General features: G+C 43.7%; 1 protein-coding gene across 4 annotated transcripts in view; it reads left to right on the forward strand.

Moving 5' to 3' along the window:
- The window catches only part of SV2B (synaptic vesicle glycoprotein 2B), a 69,553-nt gene that overhangs the window by 16,682 nt on the left and 35,107 nt on the right, over positions 1-17,764 (forward strand). The window contains exon 3 of one of the 4 annotated variants that reach the window (XM_049811969.1): positions 17,153-17,215. The exons of the other annotated variants lie outside the window; for them this stretch is intronic. The gene's annotated coding sequence lies outside the window, so the exon portion shown is untranslated. The remainder of the gene's footprint in view (positions 1-17,152; positions 17,216-17,764) is intronic. 4 annotated transcript variants of the gene reach the window in all.

A 17,764-nucleotide genomic window follows, 5' to 3' on the forward strand; every position in this document is an offset into this window, starting at 1 on the left:
CTCTGCATCAGCAACCTTTGTTTCCTGCCAGTTCCAGGTAGACAGATATTTTCTTTGGGGGTGTTATGGAGACTGTAAATGGTTTGGATCAGGATATTGGGTCTGTGCTGTGTCTGCTTTCATCAGATGCTCTTTCTAAAGGACAGTGGAGATAACAGTCTTCTGAGCAGGGGATGGAAAAAAGGTGGAGTGAAATGGGAGAAAGGGTGAAAATGGAGTTGCTTGTTCAGTTACTGAGCATGGAGGAGGGTTTTTCTCTCTTTTTTTTTCCAGCAGTTGCTGAGTCAAGTGTGCATATCAAAGTTTACTGAAAAAGCCCTTTCTGCATCCTTATGCAAAACACTTCTTGCTTGAAGACGGAGCCAATTATCGTGCATGTATTTACACAGCTCTAGGAGCCTGCCTAGCTCCTATCTATATTTCATGAGTCTCGACACTCCCTGAGGCTTGCCGCACTCTGCACTGCCTGCAGTGAAAAGAGCTTCTCAACTGCAAAAGCAACGATGACTCAAGAAAAACGCACAAACAGGTGAAGCTCCGTGGATTTACTTTCCCTGGCAGCCTTGGCCTTATCCCCTTGATGCTGGGTGGCATTTGGATACTCTTTCAGAGCCTGCCAGCAGTCAGGCACACGCAGTAGCTGCCGGCTGGTGGTCAATCTACCTGCCATTAGGCTGACATAGAAAACAAGCTGTTCCTCATACCCTATGCAAGTTGGTAGCCAATAACAGTACTGACCTTCCCTATCATGTTCTGGTGTCTTTTCCATCTTTAATTCATAGAAGGGTTAAAGCTCTCTTACACCTTCTGGCTCAGCTGTACAGTCAGCGCAGGGCTCACGCTTCTGGGATACTGCCCATCAGTTTGCCTTTGATTTTCAACAACCCCAGTGATGAGGTTTCTGTCTTTCCTCTTGAGAACCTCTCTCTCCTTCAGCCCCAGAAATACTGCTGTCAGAAAGCTTTGGTTAAACTTCAGCCTCAGTTTGAATTTCAGGCTTTCACGTCTGCTGTAAATGCCCCAGTGCCTGGCCAAGCTGCTCTCTCATTCAGTGTGACTGGGAATAGATCGGTAGGAATGCAGCACTCCAGCTCACTCTCCTGGTATACTCCCCATGCAAACGTAGGCAGCTCTGTTTGAGAAGTAGACAGCGTGGGTTTTTTTGACTTGATTGCTTAGAAGCTTTCTTTTTATTCCCAGTTGAAATGTCTTTCTGGCCAGTTCACACTCTCCTTGTTCTTGCATTCATGTTAGATTAGGAGCATTTTTCCATCCATTTTCTCTTCCACTGCTCTCAGCACAGCTGGGACCAGCTGGATAGTATGGACAGTCCATTTACACTATCCAGTGAAGCCAACGGGTTAATGTAAAAAAGAAGCTCCCCATATCTCTCTGGAGAACATGCTCCTCCCCTCTGGTCAAAGAATGTTCATCCAAACACTTTATTCTCAAGAGAAAAAAGATCTGTTCTGGACAAATCGGAAACGTTTGAGAAGCAAATATTTCCTTTTGTCCATTTTCACTGAAAATGACTGAATCCGCTACAGAATTCTGAATCCTTGGAGAAAACCTGCCAAATTTTGAAGAAAAATATTGACTGATATGAAGAAAAAGTTTATTAGCTTCTCTTTTTTCATATAAAACTAGACTATTTTTTGACCCTTTCTCCCTGCTTTATCTGCCTGAATGAAACAAACAGACAAGCAAGGAACAGAAAACACTTCAGACTGATTTTTTTTTAATATTCAAGATTATTCCCCTAGTTTCTAGTAGATTCCTCATTTGCTGGGCTCTGTTAGTCAGCATCATGTGGAAGAAACAATGTCTGTTCCTATCAGCAGAGCTGTATTTTTAGAAGGGATGCAGAAAATAGAGGTAAGGCTGTATTTCTTCAAGTAATATGTGGGCTTTCCCATGGTTCTCCCCTTTTTTTCTTGTTTTGAATTTGCTTTAGGATAGAAATACTGTGAGTCTTGACTGGTATTTGAACCCTATTGTGCCTATGTAATTTCTTTATATTGCTTTTATTGCAGAAAGAACAAATGACACATCAGAGTTAAATCTTCAGTTGTTGATAGTGCAGCTTACTATTCTTCCATTTGGGATCAAGCCAAAGGAATAATCATGTTTATCTGTGCAATGCATATCTCTGAAATCTGCACTTTACGTTGCTCTGGGATGCAAACGCAGGTGATTTTATGACAGCTAATAACCGCTGTAATTAGGAACCTAATTAAGTATCCTCTGATCTTACCTTTCTCGGAGTTGATCAGCTCAGGGGGCTGACTTGGATTCTCCATCTCTCTCTTTACACAGTCTCATATAGCAAGTAAAGCATGGGTGATTTTTTAGCAGCCGTTGAAATATTAGATACTGTTCATCAGCATCCCAGAGCTCAGGGATGAATAGACCAGCAGCATGAGCTGATGTGGCTAGTAAGTTCCTACAAAGTAAACTGAATGTGTTAAAAAAATAAATCACACAGAATGACTGAGCTAGAAAGGAGCCAGGAAGGGCAGGAAAGCTTTGCCACCTTCCAGCAGAGAAAGTCAGCAGTTCCTCAACCATCTGTAGCAGCGCAGCAGGCAATTTGTCAGGTTAGTGTTAAAATGACTCTGAGAAGGATCTAATCTGTGGCTGGGGGCAGGTGCTGAGGGTGCTTTACAGAAGGATCAGCAGTTTTGCCTTCACTTGGCAGCCAGGGTTACTCTACCAGAAGAAATCAGCGCTGTCCATGAGCCAAGGGAGCTCTCTGCATGATGTCATGCTGCAGGGGAAGCCCTTGCTGCAGAGACCATGGGCAGCGCTTCTCTCCTGCAAAGCACACGAGATGGGAGAAGCAAAAAGAAAAGTCAGGCAAAAATTCCCTGCCTGTGCTGGGAGCTGTGTGACCTCGGACTGGCTCTCAGGGAGAGGCGGGTATCCTGAATGAGCTGGACAGAAGCGGCTGTCAATCTGTAGGAACAGCAGTGCGGCACCCTTGGGATTATAGTGGGCAAATATCAGGGATTAAATTGGGTTCACGAGGCCCCACTATGTTTTGCAGTCCTCTGTACTGAACAGCACAGTCGTGCTGGCCACCCATACCTGGCCACAGAGAAGTTCCCTCAGACTTTGTAACAGTCAGGCACACAGCAGCAGACTGGGGACCCTCAGAGAGAAACCTTTTCTCAGTTTCCATCAACTGAGGAGACTAATTTCTCAGAGATCAGGTGAAGTTATTTCCCAGAGAAAATCCTGCTCATCTCACAGTAAAATTTCAAGGTACACTGTTTGCAAACAGGAAATGTCTGCAACGTTCTCAACTCTGCATCCAAACTCTGGTACCCCAAATTCAGGCACTGTGCAGCTGGTGCTGAGCAGACCCCTCCTGCAGAGCCTGGATCTCCACCAGACTTGGAAGGAGAGTCTTGATGAGGGCAGTTGGGCAGGTGAACGCTTAGGAAGCAGGTAAAGCTGTTACCTGCACTCTGTAGAGGATGGACACTGCTTTTAGACGCCAACTTTTACTAGAGATACGACCTTACAAAAAACAAAAAACCCTGTGATGGGCCAAATGCCTTAACTGCAGGATGTTATGTCTGGGTCGGCTTAGTTTGGAGGTGTAGTGTGGGTTTGCCTGTTTTTTCGTCTCTAGCCCTGTGGAAAAAATATTATATCTGGACCCAATGTGGTGGTGAACAGACTTGCACAGCGATGCACGACAATGGAAAGCAGTGAGCTGTGAATAACCGTGTGTCTTATTGGGGCAGCTGTGGCATGTGGCCCATGAGTGCCTCCACTAAGGGCCATGGGCCAGTCCTGGAGGCAAGTCTGGGCACCAGCACTGCAAAGCATGCAGGTCTGGGCAGGGCCCAGCCGCAGTCATGGTTTATTAGTAACTATGGAAGTCTCCACTATCCAAGGCATGTCTGACCCTCCGCTTCTCTACAGGGAAGCGAGAAATGTGTTTTATTTGGAAATAAAAGATCCTTCCACAGACCAGTTTTAAAACCCATCTCATCCCAGTCACAGCAGCAAACCCATTTACTATTGAATAGAGGCAGGCAGCGCTTGGCCCTCTTCCAGCACTGAGCTCAAAACACAACATGCAAGTCAATGCCTTTTGCTCACAGCTCTGTGCCAATCTCTAGATCCATTTGTAGTTCTCATGCGCACAGGAACTGCAGAGACTCAGAGCTGTCCTTGTTCCATATTCATTACCTGGATTCCTTGCATCTGCACCTCACAGGAGAAAGCTAACGAGTGAATTTAGTGTTCAGGCAAAGCACCAGCTTTACAGCCCTGAAAACCAACCTCCTCTACAGCACAAGCATACCAGTTTTCCCAAGCAACAGCCTTTTGGCTGCCCTTGTCCAGCTGAGATACAACATTGTCTGCCTCTGTTCCCAAGCACCTCATGGCATATTTGGGAGGTAGAAAGCATTCTATCCTGTTCCCCAAGTGGGAAGTAGAGGTAGAGACAGCAGTCACACAGAGCCTTACAAAAACTCTGTTGCAGAGAAAGAACTTTCTATATAAAATGTCAAAAATTGACATGTTAATCACGGGTCCATATTCCTCTTCCTACCATCACTTCCCTCCAGGGACCTCGTGCAAGCAAGAGGGGAAGTGGCCAGCTCTTGCCCCTTCTGCTTAGCTTGCAGTGACAGGATCTGTTACTGCAGGCTTGACACTGCGGGCTTCAGTGCTCTGGCTGCTTATTCCTGGGTAACCCGAAAGATTTTGCAACCACCAGCAGATTTTGCATTTGTCACTAAAGCGTCATCAGAAAGCTGTCTTTTTGCCTAGCCAGTCTGGGTTAGATGAAAGGCTTGATATCCACTCACCATCTGTGGGCCATTCCCTGGCTCCCCGTCAAGTAAGTCTGATGTTACACTTTGATAAATAACTTTTGATCATCATCTCCTTCTTGCCACTTTCTCCACCTGGGATATTCTATCCTCTTTCCCCTGAAGAGGCACTAGCATGATCTGCCTTGAAGTATTCGTTATCCCCTTGAAATTTGCCAGCTAATCCCCCCAGGCTCATCATCTGGAGGACACCTGCTCTCACACTCCATTTCTTTCCTGCCTTCTCCTGTATGTCACCCAGGATTCCTGCTTCTAGCAAAAGTCTTGAATTTATTTTTTCTTAGGTTTACTCGGGGTATAATGGACTGTACTTCTCTTTTCCCCCTCGGGAGCAGGAGCCATTTGCTGTGATAATGTTATCTTCTGGTGTCAGTTTTGTGTGAATAGTCCCAGCGTAGCTGGTCAAGGGAAAAGCATTTCACAACCTTCCTGTCACTGCTACTCAGGATCCACTACCCAGGGAACCCTCTAGCCTGGGATCCCCTCTCTGACAGCGGACACCAGCAAATACATCCAAGAAACTCTTCAGTGGACAGTTACAGAATAGCCTACACCAGAGTGAAGTGCCCTTGGTGTTCACCTGATGTCTTGAAGACGAACAACTTATTTCTCCCAGTAGAAAAAAAAAGGTTGTAGAAACTCAAATGAAACTTATGTTCCCCTTTCTCTTAAATACATCCAGTCCCCTCCTTCAATGTTGCCAAGGCCTTGCCTTTTATTCCCAGGAGCCCCGCAAGTTAGTGTGTAGGTAGGGATTTCCTTGTGCAGGATTTCAATCTCTTGCTTTTCAAATTGCCTGAATGTCCCTTTATCTCCTATTATGAGACAAGTCCACCTCATTTACATTTCTAGGACAAAGAGACTCTTTTTTTTTTTTTTCCTTTTCTTCCCTATTGCAAGAAATAATTTTCATGTCCTAGACCATGCCTGGAAACAGAGCCCACACAAGGGGTAAGGAAGGCAGATACTGCATGGAGACCCCTTAGCAAGCCTGCTGCCTTGTCATGCCTTCCCTTCCACCCAGCACAGGGCTCGGGTGAGTGCTGATCTGGCAGCTGCTTGGCCACCAGTGCCATCTGCCAGGGGGTGACTTCACCCAGTCCCAAGAAGGTGTCTTGCAGAAGCGTTGCCAACTGACTTCGGGTTGAAGGGAGGAATGAAAATAGAGCTCTGCACGGTGGTGCCGGACATGATCTCTAAAGCTAGGTGGGGATGAATAGCATCAACAGTAGGAGTAAGTGTGATCAACACATTTCAGACTGCACTGGGCTGCAGTCAGACTCTGCCAAATTCAGGAGTTCCCTTATGAGACCTGGGGAAAGCAGGAGCCAGAGGAAAGCCCGTGCTCTCTGATCCCACTCATCTGCTCATCAGAAGCCAAGCAGAGGGATGCTGCTGTGGGGACAGTTGGCAATAGGTGAACTCGAAGCCCAAATCCTGGCAGGCAGTCCCTACCATGCTTTTCAAGAGTAGCTTTCCATGCTCTTTAAGGCCCATTGTGCCTGGCTCTGCAGCATACAGAGCATGGCCAGCTCTCCTAAATCACAAGACTATCAAAATGACAGTCAAAATGATGGGCACTCAAAATGGCCCTGAGGATCCTGGCGAGGTTTGATCTCAGTGTGTCAGGACATGGACTGGAAGCTGGGTAATAACACGCTGACAGATGAAATCCTCAGAAGGGGCCAAGTGCAGCTGCCCACCGCAATCCCACAAGATGCTTGCTGACAAGAAGAGCCGTGCTCCAGCTGAGGTTTGGAGAGGCATGAGAGGGTGTGCTGGTGCCAAATAACGTTTTTGCAAGCAGGCTAAGGAGAAGTGGAGGATAGCCAACTGTGTGGGAGCAGACAGCCGCTGAAGAGGCACAGACTTGAGTCCTGTCTGTTGGTGACATGCACCAGGGCACATGGTGGCAGCAGCAGTGGGATGCACCATGTCCCTGACTCCCAAAAGGGAGAGAGATGTTGAGTTCCTCAATGCTTAAATCTTGCTAAAAGCCATGTTCCTCCATTATACTCACTTCCAGGGAGATTGCAGCTGGAATTTCTGCTGTACAGTCCCTTGGCAGGCTTGAGCTGGGTCAAAGAGACTGGGCTTTGGGAGGGAGTAGAGGGATTCCCCTCATTTCAGTTTCCGCTGGGAGGATCACACTTAGACCAGGGGCAATGAGGACCAGTCCCCAGGTCACAAGACCCCTGCTCTCCCCAGCTGTCAGAGCAGCTCCTTTGCATGGGGACGCCAGAGTTTCAGGATCTCTTTCCGTTGCCTTTCCGTTTTTAGGGAATCTGATGACTATTAGTGTCTTCAGCATGTCTCCTTTGGGTAGAGCTGAAATAAGAGGAGCGGAAGGACAGCTATGAAACAGTCTGGAAGTATTATTGATTCTGATTAGAAACAGCACATTGGAGGTCATTCACAGGAGACTCCATCCTTGCGAGGACAATTTCAAGATCACAGTGGTTTTGGCAAGGACAATATGAAGTCCAGAAAGTTGAACTTTTGAGCTCTCCATCAGTGGTTACAAGTTTCACTTTTCAGTTATGCATGTATTTTCCCTAGAGAAAGTAAGTTACTACAGCTATTTTGCAGACAAGGAACTAAGCCCAAGAGTAACTAAATGTCTTCTCTAAGGTTAATTGAGCTATTTGTGGCATTACAGGAAACTGTATGGAGTTCGTGATGCTGCCCAAAACATTAAGCCACCTTTCCTCTAACAAAACCTGTCTGAGTCCTGACAAATGATTGCATAGCCATGCATTTCTCAAACTGTTTTCTTACTCTTTTCATATTTTACAGAAGGATTACAGGTAAAACATAAGTAGAAGTAGCCTGAATTCAACTCTCCTGGCATAAATTACACTGACGGCAATTTGACTTTAACTCCCATCTGTACTGTCATGCCCCTACCCACAAGCATGAGTCACACTAAGCAATAAATAATAGCTAAATCCTTCTTCTGCCTCGACAGGTGATTTTGAGGATTTTTTCTCTGCATACACATGAGTTATGGCGCTACAGCCTGATGATGTATTATAGCTATTAATTTTGGAAGATGAAGCTTTTTCATCATTAATGTCCAACCTGAACGCAGGAATTTATTAGGCTGTTTGGGAGGCAAATGCATACACTTCTCACCACGATGAAGTGGTAAGCCTAATGGTTTGGGGTTTTTTTCTCCCTTTTACTGGTTCAAGGCAACTTTAGTTTCCACAATTGGGTATTCCAGCTGCTGTTATGCCTTCTCCTCTCTCTTCCTTTCTGACCTTCACCCTCCTACCCCTTGTTTGTCCTACCTCCCTTGGTATATCTCATGCTCTGCTGTTGCTTTCTCTCTTTCTTTGGCTCCTGCACTATCTGCTCCTTGTTTCAGTGGTTTCCTCCTTTCCTCCTCTTCCTTTCCTATTCAACTGAGGCACAAGCATCATTTCAGAAGACTGTGAGACAGTAGATCACCCATGGCATAGCTGAGAACCACGTGACTTTGGGGGTCAAGATACCACCCAAGGTTAAGGCTCTGTGTAAAAGAGCTGCTTTTGCAAAGAGCTACCCTAAAGACCCCTGCAGGAACAAGAAAGGAATATGGGGTGCTTGGGAAAAAACACTGCCAAGCAACCCACCTTTCCATAACTTTAGGGGACCCGCTACATGTGCTCAAATTAGCCATACTCCTCTTCTGCTGTGTAGTGCAAAAAACCTGCCAGGGGCTCTTTTGAGTTGAAAGTCTCCATATGGGTATAAAACATGAGTATAAATGTAGCGTTGCTATAAGTGAGGTCTTATGTTACTGTTAAGTCAGTGCCAACATATTCCAGACCCTATGGCAATTTTAGCTTGTGCATCTAGTCAATGAAAAAAAAAAAAAAATATCTATTTTTGTGATTCTCTGAGACATGCTTGTTTCAAAAGCAGGTTTTTCAAAGATCTGGGAATCTGAGATATCCAAGGTGCAGTCTCCCAGCTAAGACAGGCTTTGCAAGTTGCCTTCTTACAGATGAAGACATCACTTTGCGGGTATGTTTTGTTTGTGCTGCAGTGATATATGTGATGCACGTAGTGAATTTGATAACCAGCTAACGGAATCTGTTGAATGACCATGGATGCTACAAAGTTCAGGTCTTCTCAGTAGTGTTTCACATCCAAAAAATGGTAAAACTAGTCAAATTTCTATGAAAATGGATGGAGCAAAAGCAATTGCTCCCGTATTTTCCCTGCTACACAAACTTGAAAGGAGTCTCAGAGTGAACATCTCTTTAAATCTGCTGCTGCTTGCACTTGTATTTCTCCACAGGCAAGGTGCATAATGAACAGTGCATTTGCAATTTTGAAAGCTCTCGTGGCCAGAAAACAATTGTGTTGGAGGGCTTACGCAAAATTACGCAAAGAAGAGGCTGAATTTAGTTTGAGAACCACCCCTCTTATTTGATCTCAGTCTTAGCATCGTAATAACTGTGCTCCTCAGACCTGATTGTTGAGCAGCCCCAAAGGGAAACATAAGTATCAAACCTATTACAAAGTATGATGGAAGCATAAGGTTCGCTGCAACTGTGACAGGCTGCGGCAAGGGGGATTTTTTGGAATGAGCTTGAATTCTGGCATGGCCAGTGCTTGGTACACTTCACTGGAGCTGGCAAGCCACTGTCTCTAGAGGCTGATGCCTGAGCATCCCAGGCTGCGAAAGAGCTGTTCCCGACAGCAGGAACGGTTCCCTGGGAGGGATCTCCTGACGGAGATCTCTCAGCCTGTGGAAATGTGTCTGGTAGAGGCCTTTCTTAGCACACTCCAATATCATGGTGGAAAACAGGAGACAACCACACTGCAAGGGCTGCTGTGAGGTACATTAAATGATTTGTCCTTCTGCCTCCAGTTTGTGAGGAGGTTCATTGGTCCCCCCGCAATAGGAAGGTGATCATGGACAATAAATGACGATGCTCTTCAGTAACTGAAACACTGCAGTCATTTCCCATTTGAGATGAGATAGGAGATGAGGAGACACCGCATCCTGGCCACAGCAGTGTGGTAGCTGGGCAAAGAGTGATTTTGTGGCACAACACGCTGAAGACCCTTTGACTTCATGGAGCCAAAGGAGAGGGGGAGTTTCAGGCTTCAGCAAGGCAGAAAGGTGGGAAGGACAAGAGCAGGGAGTGCTGGGGGGGAACAGACCTTGACACTGCTCTATTAGCTAGAGGCAGGAGAAAGAATGAGGTATCTAATAAAGATATTTGCTCAAATAAAATCCTTTCTGAAAGGAAGCAGTATTTAGAAATCACTCAGGGTTGTGTCTGGTTTAATGACTCTGCCACTGCAGCAAATCTATTCATCACAGCCATGTATTAATGAATTAGTTAATTAAGTGGCTCATTATTTAATAACACAGGTTGCAAGCGTGATGAAATAAAAGACCCCTTTGCAGCTAGAGGCACATCTTTGCCAATAAGCTAAGCAGTTCATAGTTAATCAGGCATGTTTGCTGTCTGACACAGGCAGAATTTGCTAAATTACAGGCAGTTTATCTTCAAGGTTATTGCTTACACTCATCTCTGGGAGCTCGTCAGGGCCTCCAAGCCCAGTAAGGTTAGACCTAATAAGCTGTCTGAAGGCAAACACACCCAGAAATGCTCAAACTCATTAGAGGGCACCAGGGCACCGTTGTTTCCGAATCAACACTAAATTACCAATTGGTTTATACTGCCAGGTGCAATGCTGATAAAGAGGTTGGTTTATTAAAATAAGCAGTAAGGCCTCAAAGACTCTAGCTCTCCATGATATTTAAAAAGACAAAGACATAACAGAAACATGCGCTGGACGTTTGCCACTGATATAACTTCCCCAGGTGATCTTGGGAAAAGCTTCTTGATTTATATCTACGTTGGGACACCTTTGAGTATTCCTCAGTATCCAGGTGAGGGTTTGTGCCTCAGCTCCACGTTAGGAAAAGATTTGCAGGGCAGCAATGCTCACCCTTATCTTAGTCATCACGTCAAAGATAGCGGGGTGTGAAGGTTGGAAGGAGGCCTTAGCGTGCTGGCCTACAGGTGCCCTGGGAGCACGGGACACAGCATTTCCATTTCAATGCTCAGATGAAGTTTTAGTCTCTCTACCTTGGGTCATGATATGCAAAACGAACCTAAGAACTTTTCCCAGCTTTTCATGGGAGCTGTGAGCACTGTAGGCTGCTTAGGTACTATGATAATGGGAAAGGAGGAAAAAGAGGGAATAGATATCTAGGAAAAGTTTAGATATCTAGGAAAAGTTTAGAGACTGTGAGTGTTTTCTCAGCTAAATGATTGTTAGTCTCAATAAGATGGCCAAATTCCAGTTCAGGCATATGCATTTATAAGTTTTCTTTGGGTAAATTATCATCTCCACAAAACTTTGGCACTTAAGACCAGACACTCCTCTCCCACTAGTCCTCCTGCTGTAATTCACCCCCATCCTCCATGGTTTTGTTCTTTTCCCCTTCACCACCTCCCTTCTGACTAAGCTCCCGGCTGTGATTTCTCCCTGCTTTTGCTCCTTGAAGCAAGTCTGTTCATTATTTATTAGCTACCATACTCTTATACCATCTGTCTCAACTCATTATCCATATTCAGCTTGTCAAATTGACCTTTTATGGCCTTTCTCTGGAATCCTAATGTGTAGTCTGTCCCTCCTTATATAGCTTTGTGCTGCTAAGCCATTGCTTTCCAACTCCTACTGTTAAACATTCCTCTATATCTCACGAACACCCAACTTTCTAGTCTGTGTCCTTAACTTCAGTAAAGCTGTTTATTCTGCTTGACTGATGCTTGTTCCTTATTTCATCTGCTACACATTCACTGTGCCAGCTTGCTGCAGCACATAATGTCTTCAATATGACCTTTAAAGCATCTGTACCAACAGAATATCAGGTTTTAAGATATAATCTCCCTTTATCAATTTGGGGGACTTTCTGTCCCTTAGTTCATAACATAACATAGTGGATTACAAGTTAAATTCAGCCCATAGCCACTTTGCTGTGACAGTCACCACCACATAAGGCAATGGCATTTTAGTGCCTGATGTGCTAGAAACTAGAAATCTCCCCCAGTGAGCTCAGGAAGGGTTAGTATGAAAAAGTGTAATGGCATTAGAGCAGTACAGCCAGATTCTTAACATAAATCAGGATAGTTCGATCAAATGCAACTGAACGATTTGTGGTCATACCACATCCAGCTTTGCCCCCAAATTCATGAGCTATTGTAAATGCTTCATCTTCAGATATTATGGCTTCTAGTCACAGAAAAATGTGTTGCTGTAGCAAAGTAATGCAGGACTCTAAGATCAGATTACACGGTAGGTATTTTGTCGTGGTGAAACAAAACATACACAGTATGCACCTACACAGAAATGCATAAAAACCACCACAGATCAATAGAGATTATCCAGAGACTGTAAGCTGACTTAACTTCTATAGACTCTGTAGCAGAGAATTTTGAACTAAAATGCTTTCTCTGTTAAATAATTAATTTGATCTGCTGGTAACACACTAAATTGCTTCAGCTCCGTTTTCACTGCATTTCTCAATATACCAGGGCTGCATCAGCACCAATCTTCTTCCAATCTACAGTGTGGGAAAAGTGAATAAATGAGTCCTGTCCCAGAGACTCCAGCCGCCTCTAAGAGCAAATCAATGATTTTTACACCAAACAGAGGACTTTCGCTCCACATGTCCTACCCATGCTGCAGGGGAGCAATCATTAGGTGCCTTCTGTACTGCTGAAAGCCAGTTCTTTGAACCAGATGATTTCAAGTCAATGACTTTCAAATATCTTTCTCTTCTTTTCATTCACAGCTACTAATACAGAATCTGTGGCAAAGATAGCTTGCTTAATAAGCTCCATGGAGAGTTTTTGAACCTGTCTTACATATCTATCAAATAATTTCTTAATAAAAAAAGTCTCAGGAGAAACTTGTTTTTATCCTTAGTTTTCACTTAATGCAGCACTCTCCTCTGAAGTGACAACAAAAGACACCTTTTCATCCAGAGTTCAAAGCAAACTCTTTTTAAGGTAGGCCCTCCTGCAGACTTTGATTTTTAAATCTCTTGTTGTCCAGACCCAGTTAGCCTCCTGTAAGTATGTGCGGCCACAGTTGATTGTTGTAGCCGCTAACATACAACTTTATGTCTGAAAACCATATATTGACATGCCCACACATATAATCATGGTGTCTTTGGTAGCAAAGTAGCTCCTTTTTGCTTCCAGTTACCATGTCACTGATTAAGAAAACTAGAAAACTCACATACCCACCTTGTTTTTTCTGAACAAGAGCAGAAAAGACACCTAAGAAATTACATCTGGAACTGACATTGCTCCAGATGCAAGGGGTTTCCAGCCTGGGACTGTGATACAGTCCTCCCTCAAGAACGACTACGGTTTCTTTTGGACATTAATTGGAAGGACAAATTTTACTTCCAATCTTGTGAGACTGGAGAGGGAATGGGAGGAATCAGAAATAATTTTTTTCCTAGTAGTATATACAGCGCTCCCTTACCTGTCTACATTCATATATAAACTTGCATCCCAAGAGCTGACCTGTATTTCCAAAGAAGAGACCAGGTCTTCACCTGATTAAATCAAACTGATTCACCTGCCAGTGTTCAGATCTGAGAACATCCTACTGGAAATTACCCAGGGACCCATTTCTCATCACCACCATGTGATTAGGTTATTTGATGGAAAGGCAAAGTAAGGGAAGCAACTGCTGAAGACCTGCAAGAGATGTGACCCGATACAATTACGCCCTTAAATAGCAGTCAATAATTTTATTTTTTTTTTTTTGAATGAGTGATGCTCCCCACAGCCAACTTCTTCCAAAAGTGTTTTGGTGTCCTATGCTCTTAGACTTTTCTCCTGTCTGTTTATTATTTTGGCAGTGAAATAGAGTTGCAAAAAGTCAAGCAAGAATTAGTAAGGATTAGGGCTGAGCTCTAAAAGAGATGGCCTGAGATGGGTTTATAATCCTTAGATGTGAAGACGAGAGCTGCTGTTATTACTAAGCAGTAGGTATCATTTGTTTTCCACAGTTTGTGAATCAATAAAATGTCAGGGCTTCCATCCTTCCCTGGCCATTTCCCCCTTTATTCTGAGCACAGTTTGGACCATTAATCCCCATTCTTACTCCTTGACTTCTGATTTCACTTGGTTTCTACCTCTCTGCATTAGAAGCCCCTCATTTCCTTTTTTCTAACTTCACTCACGTACATATTCTCTCCAGATCTTACCGCTTTTCCCTCTGCAGGATTCTTGCCAAGAACCCAGCCTTGCCATCTGTCCAGGAAAATGATGATACTGCTCAGCTTTCTTCTGGATGTTGAATTGTGTGGCTGCAGCAGTAATGTTAACGTTAGCAAAAAAAGAATAATCAGAGCCCTGTGGAAGAAAAGCCTTTTTCTGTTTCACAGCACAGAGGTCAGATACTTTTATTCATATGCACATAACTAGCAGGATTACTTTTCCTATATTATATTTCTCTATGTTGCCTTCTTAAAGATGCACCTGAGATAATATTATATCCATGAGAGTAAAATCAAGGAGTTTCTGATGCAGTTTTTGTTGATAAGGAAATGCCAGTTTGTCAAAACCTGAAATATTTAGGGGGAAAAAAAACCAGTTTCAACAAATGTTTTTAATAAAAAATGGATCAAGTAGCTGACACGTTGGCATTTCTTAAATTAAATGTTTGTTTTTCAGTTTAAAACAACTCTCCCTGAACCTGCTTTTTTTTTTTTGTGCCAATGAAAAGGGCAACCTTTTACAGTATAAGAAGAAACATTTTTAATGGACCTGATCTGAAAGTATTCTTTTTGTGAATTACAGGGTTACAGACTAATCTTTTAGAATTATTTTTTATTTTATTATTTATACTGGTTGGAAAGAGGGAAAGTTTCAAAATTATCCTGAGGGAAAATAGCAGTTTTCTCAGTTAAAAAAAAAAAAAAAAAAAAAAAAGAAAAGGCTAGACTGCAAGAGTTCAGTGAAAACCTGACAAGGACTCTGGGCAAAGCACTTTTTCTGGGTCTCAGCTCTGAAGCAGGGAGCACTGGGACCTCTTTTCTCTGATTTCTGGTTTATTTAGGCTTTTAGGGGTACAAGTTGCCATCTATTCATATAACCACAGCTGCAAGGGGTTTGAGCAACCGATCTGCAATTCACACAAGAGGAAGGTTGTGCTGTTCCGATGTGCAGTCTGCAGGGACACAAAAATGCCAAGAAGCCAAGGGACAAACCCAAGGATGCTCAGCCTGCAGCACAGAGCGGTCCCCCAGGCACTGCAACACTTCACCTCCATCTAGCAACATGGAGATCAGACCTTGCTACAGTACTCAGCCTGTCTAACAATATTTGTGTAATTGCCGACTGCCTGAAATCCAGGATGCTGCTCCCCTGGGAGCTGCGAGTTGTTAAGCATCTCAAAAATCTGGTGCTTCGTGTGTACAAATGGATCCGTTAATTGCATCCTCATTAAAAGTCAGAGATTGGAACTTCACAAAAATGTATCTGCACCATTTCCTTTCTCCTTTCAGAGAGGAAAATTTTGTCTCAGGATTGTTTTTACAGTCAGCTTTGTGACTGCAGAGTGTCCTTATGGTCACTGTAGGATCTGGGCATCTTCCCATTGCTGCCAGAAGAAAGCAGCTCTGGGGTGAGGATGTTTTGCTAGATGAGCTGCCCTTCAGGCAGAATATTAAACTGCTCTGCTACCAGTTTTACAGGAATTATTCTGGGGAATGCTAAAGATCCCTTGAAAGCATTTTTATAGTGTCCCTGTACTGCTCCTTATCCTTAGCATTCATATAACCACTCCCTTCAGCTGTTGACTTCGAGAGTTTTCCCTTTCTGAGCATGCAAAGGCAAAGAGAAGGATCTGCATGCCAGCTCCTAGCCTTGGCTCTCTCCCCACTGCATACATACGTGCACCCACAGCTCCCTTCAGCTCCAGCTCCCACAAAGCAACAACCTTACTCTCTTTTCTTTTCCAGAAACTCCATCGTGCCCCAAGGTTCAATAAATTTAATAAGGAATCGCCTCTCCATAACTGCCCTGCTCACTAATTTGCTCTAAGCTCTGTACTCTGCTAGGGCTCAGCTCTCTGACAAGCCCTGGACTCTCTTCATTTAGTGTCAAGTACAAGAAACTCACCCTTCTCTGCATCCCCTCCAAACTCTGCTGCCCTTCAGCCCACAGTTTATCAGGTGAGCATGCCAGGCAGCTCCCTTACATGCTCTTTCACAGGGGCAAACACAGGTGTTAAGCTGTTCTTCTTAAAGGTCCCTTTTCCTAGAGTAGGTACCATTTCTATTGTGAGTATATGCAAGACTTTAGGTTTCTATTTTAAGTTGCAGAGCTCAAATGACTGAATTCCTGGCTAAGTGTGCAACATCTGAGCTGACTAAAGAGCTAAGGAGTGCAAGAAAACTGCAATGTGAATGGCGTGTATTAAAGAGTTGCTGTTAAGTAAATGAGAGTGTGCAAGGTACAGGACTAAGTGAAGGATGTTTGCTAGCATCAGGGTAACTGATGTGATAGACTGGTCAGGAAATAAGTTTAAGGTAAATATGAAGCAGAATATAGAGGAAAAGCTACAGTGCAAAAATTACTTAGAGGGAAAGAAAAAGCAAGGTAATGAATTGAGGAATAAGTATTGTGCTATTGAGAATTACAAGCAAGGAAAGGAATTGTATTCCCAGGTACTTCAGGTTTTGGTGTCAAAACCTCAGTTTAATGGGTTACTTTGGGGAGACCCAGAATGAGGTTTTCCTGCCTCTGCCCCCTCCGTAGACTCTGCCTCATGGAGCCTTACATTTGTCATGTGTTTAAATCTCGCTTGCATGTCTCAGAAAGGTAGCTGTCAATTTAAAAGGGCCCAAGGTTGTAATAGGCTCGATATGATGTGTATATCTGTCTCAAGCTCTCATGCTTCACTGTGAAGGGTAATTATAGCAAACCAAGCCTGCAATCTTCATGAGAAGTCATGATTTCACGTCTAAATACTAAATGGGGCTGCTAATATGAGTAAGTGCAGCTCAGTTTGAGTGAAAGGGTGTTAAAGAATCAGGTCTAGCGTGAATCAGCCTGTGCCTATGTGGCAATGAAAGGAAACAAGTAGTGTGAAGTATCAAAATAAAGCATTTAGGAGTCCTAACTTACAGCCTGCCTCAGGGCACTGCCCCTTCTCCTAGGGTGATCCCAGAAAATATGCATCCTACAAACTGAATGGGAACTTGGTGACTGTTATTTGCCATGACTTTTTTTCTGAATTACACATTCTTCCTGACACAGGTGGCTGTCATTGGTTTATGAAACTCATCAGCTCATGCCATTATTTCCTATGGTGCCCAAGATGTAAGTGATCCCATACGATAAATAACAATCTTTGTGTATCAGTGAAAGAACACGGATGTTTCAATATGTCTTTTCTAAGTTTGTGATCTTCTTTGGTCCTGGAATTTTGGGAGGCAAAGAGGCCAGCTTCCAGCCTTGGCAGATTTTTAATAGAGAACAAAAAGATTTCCAGCACTTGGTCTTCAAGAACATACTTTTACCTTTTCAAAAAGCAGGTGTAGTGCTAGGGGTAGGGTCTGTGGAGACCCAGAATCTGATCAATTCTGTTATTGTTCATTAGTGTTATTATTACTCCATTTCCTAACACAAGTTTTCAATCCACTTCTGTAGCAACCAGAAAGGGACAAATAAGGTGAGGTCACTGTGCTTCCTGCACCGATGTTTGAGGTCGCTTTGAAATATAACCTGCCAACACATGATATTTAAAGGCTTACAAAGCAAGGCCTGAAGTTCCTTAGCTCATATTGTTCTTTTTTCTTAAAAAAAAAAAAAAAAAAAAAAAAAAGCAAAAAAAAAAGCAGCTCTTTCCCCTACTTTTCAAAAGAAAAT

This window comes from Accipiter gentilis, chromosome 10 (assembly GCF_929443795.1).
Source record: "Accipiter gentilis chromosome 10, bAccGen1.1, whole genome shotgun sequence".
Taxonomy (NCBI): domain Eukaryota; kingdom Metazoa; phylum Chordata; class Aves; order Accipitriformes; family Accipitridae; genus Astur; species Astur gentilis.